This window comes from Tamandua tetradactyla, chromosome 4 (genome assembly GCF_023851605.1).
Source record: "Tamandua tetradactyla isolate mTamTet1 chromosome 4, mTamTet1.pri, whole genome shotgun sequence".
Taxonomy (NCBI): Eukaryota; Metazoa; Chordata; class Mammalia; order Pilosa; family Myrmecophagidae; genus Tamandua; species Tamandua tetradactyla.
Genome location: NC_135330.1, coordinates 169,916,143 through 169,922,142, shown reverse-complemented (window position 1 = coordinate 169,922,142; position 6,000 = coordinate 169,916,143). Strand labels below are relative to the sequence as shown.

Below are 6,000 nucleotides of genomic sequence, written 5' to 3'. Positions count from 1 at the left end.
TATAATGTTGTGCTACCATCATCACCATCCATTCATTACCAAATTACAGTGTTGTGCTACCATTTTCCTCTAATCATTAAGCAATAACTTCCCAGACTCCCTCCCACTCCTGTAATCTCTAATCTACTTTCTAGCTCTATGAATTTTCTTAGTCTATGTATTTCATATAAGTGGAATCTTATGATATTTATCCTTTTCTGTGTGGCTTATTTCACTCAGTATAATGTTTTCACATTTATCTGTGTACTAGAATGAATCAGAACTTCATTCTTCTTTATAGCTGAATAATATTCCATTGTATGTATACAATCCACCTCATACCTTTTATCCATTCTTGTGTTTCTGGGCATTTGGGTTTTTTCTACCTTTCGGCTATTGTGAATAATGCTGCTCTGAACACAGATATGCAAATATCTGAGTCCCTGTTTTCAGTTCTTTTGGGCATATATAGAGCCCACATTTTGAAAGCCAGTACTTTAGCCTGTCAATGAGTTGTGTTTTTACAGTTAAACTGAAGACTTCACAGATTTATCTATGTTGGATTAGGTTTTCCTGCCTTACCCAGCAGTTAAGAGCAACTTAACACTCCCATTGTCACAGGTCACAGTCTCATTTTTCCTCTTTCAGAGTAAATATTTATTCACGTATTTGATCACTTTTTCTTTGCTGACATAATCTTCCACTTCGAGAAAAAAAAAGGAACAGTTCTTCTCTTGGGAAAAAATTAAGGTGATTATGGCTACTCTAAAAAATATTAGCAGGCTAAAATATACTGTAGACATATTCAATGTAGTCATGAAAACTGTTCAATAAAGACAGAACTCTATGAAAACGGCTTATAAATTTTATCTTCTCAATTTCTGTTGGAATTGTATATCTCTTCATAATGTAACCTCACCAGCATTGTAGGAAATGTCTGAATAAAAGTCAGATTGTAATAAGATTTCAGCCAGCCCACATACATGAGAAAGTGGAGGGGGCAGAAAATGATCAAGGAGGATTATTACTAGTTGGTAACTATTTATACATTTGAGCCTCTCAGAGGGGAGGAAGTGGACCTCTTTCCGTCTTTGTACCATTCCTTGTCACCTGGGTCGCCAAAGTAGCATTGCTTAAATGAAGAATGAACAGAATCTCTAGAGAAAAATTATTTTAGTTCTTTTTCTTCACTCTCATTTCTGGGACTCGGATTTAGCCGTAGGGCCAAGAGATAAACAGTGTACCCCTTCCATTGTCCGCCGCAACCATAGTTTTATTTTTAAGCAGAAAATAGGTAAATAGGTGGAAAGTGTAAATACTGTGATTATCAAAGACTGGAGCGGAGTCAGCTTGAGTGTGTATGCCCAGGTGTGATGCCTTGCTGATGTGTCTGTCCTATGGGATGAGACTCCAGTTGTGCCTGGGCTAGGCTCATTTCTACGCATTTGTGTGAGTCTAATTGTGATGTGGTGGGTCACCAGGTTTGTCTGTGTCCGGCATGGACTGAACACTGGCCGTAAATGGCCACGTGTGTTGTGTGTCTGTGTGTTGTGTGTCTATGGCTGGTGCGGGTCCCCAAATGTGTTGAGCTGGTTGCATCCACCGTGTTTGCTATTGTGCGTCCTCAGATGTGCAGCATCCAGAGAGAAGTCAACTCAGGGTCTGAATTCCCAGGTGTGCTGCATCGTTGGCGTGTGTCCTCAGATGCGTAGCATCCAGAGAGAAGTCAACTCAGGGCCTGAATTCCCAGGTGTGCTGCATCATCGGCGTGGCTCTGCTCCCGATGTGGGGCGTCTCCAGGTGTAGGCCGTCCGAAGGCCGTAAGAGGGCGAGGTGAGAGCGTGTACGAACACTGTGTTCGCCTCTAGGTGGCGCCGCCCCGGGCGGCCTCCGCGGCGTCTGCGGCAGCGGCGTCGACCTCGACCCGGGCCGTTTCCGCTCCGCGCCGCCCTCCCGCGCTCCCCGTTGGCGGGCGCGCGCTGCGGGGACTCAGCGGCAGAGCGGGGGGCGGGCGTGTCGGCAGCCCAGCCCAGGTGAGGCGCCGGGTGGGTTGGGTGGGGGCGCGGGAGTCGCCAGCAGGGGCCGCCCCGCTCCCTCTCTTGCCCCTCCATCGGCGCGTTGTGTCCGCGGACAACCCCGGTACGCGGGAGCTGTACGGTGCGCGGCGCGTTCTGTCCTGGGCCCCGAGTCCAGCGCCAGCGGTGCCCACGAGACCCCGGGCGCCCCGCAGCGGGGCGAGGGAGGCGGAGAGTGAGCCCGGGCCGGCAGAGGAAGGCCTCGGGAGCGCGTGGGCTGTGACGGAGAGAAGCTGACAGCTTGCGGAGCTAGCTGGAAGGGAGGGAACGTTTGATTGCTCAACCCTTCCACAAAATCGCTCAGCGCCGGGTGACGTGAATGCAGTTGCCAAATGGGCGAGAGGCGGGAAAAGTTAGCAATTGGCTTCACGTCTAGACACTTCTTGTCCTTAACAAGAAAAACTGGCGATGATAAAAATGGTAGTTTTAAAAGGATCTGTAAATTGAATGAGGCTGATGACTTCTCCGAAATTTTTTTAACTTTATTTTTTTAATTGTGGTAAAATATATACAACGTAAAATTTACCGTTTTAATCATTTAGTATATTAACAGTGTTGTTCAAGCATCTCAGAACTTTTCCATGACTCAGAAAGGAAAGCCTGTAGTCATAAAGCAGTCATCCCCATTCCCCTCTCCCCACCCCCCCACCCCCCCACCCCACCCCCGCCCCTAGCCCATGACAATCATCACGTTTCTATCTCTATGGATTTGCTCTTTCTGGACGTTTCGGAAATCGTTTTTAACTTTAAATATTCCTGTTTTTGAGGAGATGAAAGCTGCAAAAGAAATCTAAAAACCTCTCCTGTCATTTGTGAGTTTATGATCTTAGGTCTCTTTGGAGCCATTAGTGAAACATCCTAATTTTTGGAGAAATTCCCCAACTACCTTGATTACTACGTGGGTTTATCGTTTCCATCGTGCTCTGTTGACAAAAAGGAACTCACAATCTCACTCTAAACCTGAAGTAGGTGCACTTTTTTTTTTTTTTTGAACCCACCTTCTTAACTATAAGCTTGGTAATTTTTAATAGTGAAATAAAATGCACTAGACTTATAAGTGCACTTATAGCACTTCTTTTTAAAGCAGGCTCTTCCTTTTGATGAATGTCCCAGAGAGAAATCACGAATGAAAACTAATGGATGTCTCTAAATCAGTTGGATTGACCTACATAAAGTGTAGGTTTTAAAGACACACACGTCCTATGTACATTTTCCTATTTTTGCAGACCATTTTACCTGTTCCCATTTAATTTATTGAAATGTTAGTATGGGGAGTGCCTGTGGTTTGCCCTCATTTTCCCAAAATGCTTTGTTTTTCCTGAAACTACTCCCGGGAGAAGCCAGAAGTCCCTGAATAAGCAGATTACCCTGGCACGGAGCATTTGCATTTTAGAAGCTGAGTTTGCAAAGTTAATTTCTAATTTTGTATTGGAATATTTTAGACTAGTTGACCTTGCTAAACAAAACCCTGTCTGTGGGTAGTAGTTCTGGGGGGGTGATTACTAGTGATGGCCTTGGAGGCTGACTGTCCCCACTGGCTGAGGGAAAGTTCTTTTCGCTATAGATAAGAGAAAATGTTATCTTCCATTTCCTTGTCTGTACCACTGGGCATATATAGCATTTACCTATGGGGTGGATATAAGGATTAAATGCATGCTAATGCTCAGCATTAGCAACCACACTCATTTATTATTACTTTAACTTTACCATAAAATAGTCTTCTGAAAGGGTTGTGATACCTGGTGGCATATTTGCCTCTTCCAGCTTCTCTTATTGTATGGGCCCTCCTTTGTGAACATGACATGGAAGACGCTGGTGCAGAATTAGCTTTCTGCTGGGAATGGGGCCGCTCTCTGAATGAAGGGAGTAGGGCTGCACTTAAAGTTATCTGTCATCTGATGAAAAGAAGAGGTTTCCTGGAAACCAGAACCAGGGGAGAATTCCAAGGGGAGGCAAGGTACAGTTTTCTCTGCACAGTGTCTAGATGAGGCGAGACCCTTCTTGGGTAGTGGTAGATGACAACCTCCTACAGAGAAAGAAGCACCCTCGTGGAGAGTTGTCCCATGTGGCGTGGAGGGTGGTAGGAAGCAGTAAGTAAAGAATAGATCAGGGACAGAGACCTGCACTGTTTAAGCCATAATTTTTTTTAACTTTTTTTATTGTATAATATAACATATATACCAAGCAAAGAAATAAAAAAAGCAATAGTTTTCAAGGCACTCTTCAACAAGTAGTTACAGGACAGATCCCAGAGTTTGTCATGGGCTACCATGTGATCCTCTCAGATTTTTCTTTCTAGTTGCTCCAGAATATAGGAGGCTAGAAGGTATATTTTTTTATCATCACAATCGACTTTTTTATGAAAAATAACACATATACCAAAAAGCAATAAACTTCAAAGCATGGCACCACAATTAGTTGTAGAACATATTTCAGAGTTTGACATGGATTACAATTACACAATTTTAGGTTTTTACTTCTAGTTGCTCTGAGATACTGAACCTAAAAGAGCTATCAATTTAATGATCCAGCAATCATGTTCATTTAAGTCCTATCTTCTCTGTATAACTCGACCATCACCTTTGATCTTTCTGTCCTTCTCTTTAAGGGTGTTTGGGCTATGGTCATTTTAACTTTTTCATGTTGGAAGGGTCTGTCAACAATATGGGGTAGGTAGATGGAACTGTGTTCTGGAAGGGCTGGGCCCTCAAGGTTTCAGGATTTATCTGGTCCAGGGACACATCTGGAGGTTGTAGAGTTCTGGAAAGTTACACTAGTGCATGGAAACCACGTGGAAGCTTATATTGCCCTAGGTGTTCTTTAGGAATGGCTGGAATGGTCCTGGTTGGGGTTTGTAAACCATAATATTTTATTTAAAATTATCTACTCATTTTTCTTTTTATTTGTTTTACTTAGTAAGAGCTCATGAAATTTCCAGGCTGTGCCAGCTCCTTAAAGTGAAGTCATGGGAGGGATTTGTATCCACAGTTAGTTTGCATTTAGTGGAAGTTAGGGCAGCCTCAAGGTTGGCATGATGGTGCCATACTGTAACCAAGAAGTTAGGATTTAGGAGCTGATTATGATTACTGAATCATTATATAGATTTTCCTTTTTTACTTTCTGGTATATTAACAGAGGGAAATACCTGAAATCTCTGCAGTTTAATCCAGCTGCCTTGATCTCTGATAATGAGTGTATAGCTATATAGCCTTTATCTTTTGATTGCAAAAGCCTTGTGGTTGACCCTCACTTCGATCTGTTATCCTGTGTTTCAACTTTAGAGTCTTATGCTCACTAAAGACAGCCCGTAATGTTTATTAATGGAGGGCCTTCAGTCAGCCCAGAACGAACACACTCCAATTCTAAAACTGTTTTGCTAGTTGGAACTGGATCAAACAAAATTGACCCACCTGACTTGTGCAGTGGCTTAAACTGTGTGAGGGACCTATACTTCATTATAATACTAAAAATCACACCCTTTATCATTTAAGACTGCCATTTTCTTACCTACCTTCTGTGGTTCTGTGACCAAGCATGTAATCAATCTGCACATGCTCAACAATTAGATCATCTCTAACCTTGTCATCTCAAGCCATTGTGCTCATTATCCTGAAACCTGCCTACCATTTAATTATAAGTTGCTAGAGTTCAGGAAGACACAGTTCTTTGGGCCAGTAGGCCATCTGATTTGTTTTGCATGTAGCAATAAACTGTCTCTTTCTTTGAAACCCCAATGTCTCAGGAATTAGTCACTTGAGCACATTGGGCAGAGAACATAATGCTTTTGATCGATACCCATAAAGCAGTGTTTGAAGAGGGAGACACCCAAGGAAAGGTGAAAATAAGAGGACGAAATCAAGTGATATTACTCAGCAGACCCCTCTAGAACATTCTCCATCAAAGGTTAAACCTTAGATGTTAGAGATTTTATTATGAGAGCTTTACA

The 6,000-nt window shown here is 43.0% G+C and overlaps 1 protein-coding gene across 2 annotated transcripts in view; it reads left to right on the top strand.

Annotated features, from left to right (window-relative positions):
* Positions 1-1,892: 1,892 nt before the first annotated feature.
* Positions 1,893-6,000, top strand: part of GGACT (gamma-glutamylamine cyclotransferase) — a 128,067-nt gene continuing 123,959 nt past the window's right edge. For both annotated transcript variants that reach the window (XM_077158597.1, XM_077158598.1), the window contains exon 1: positions 1,893-2,012. The gene's annotated coding sequence lies outside the window, so the exon portion shown is untranslated. The remainder of the gene's footprint in view (positions 2,013-6,000) is intronic.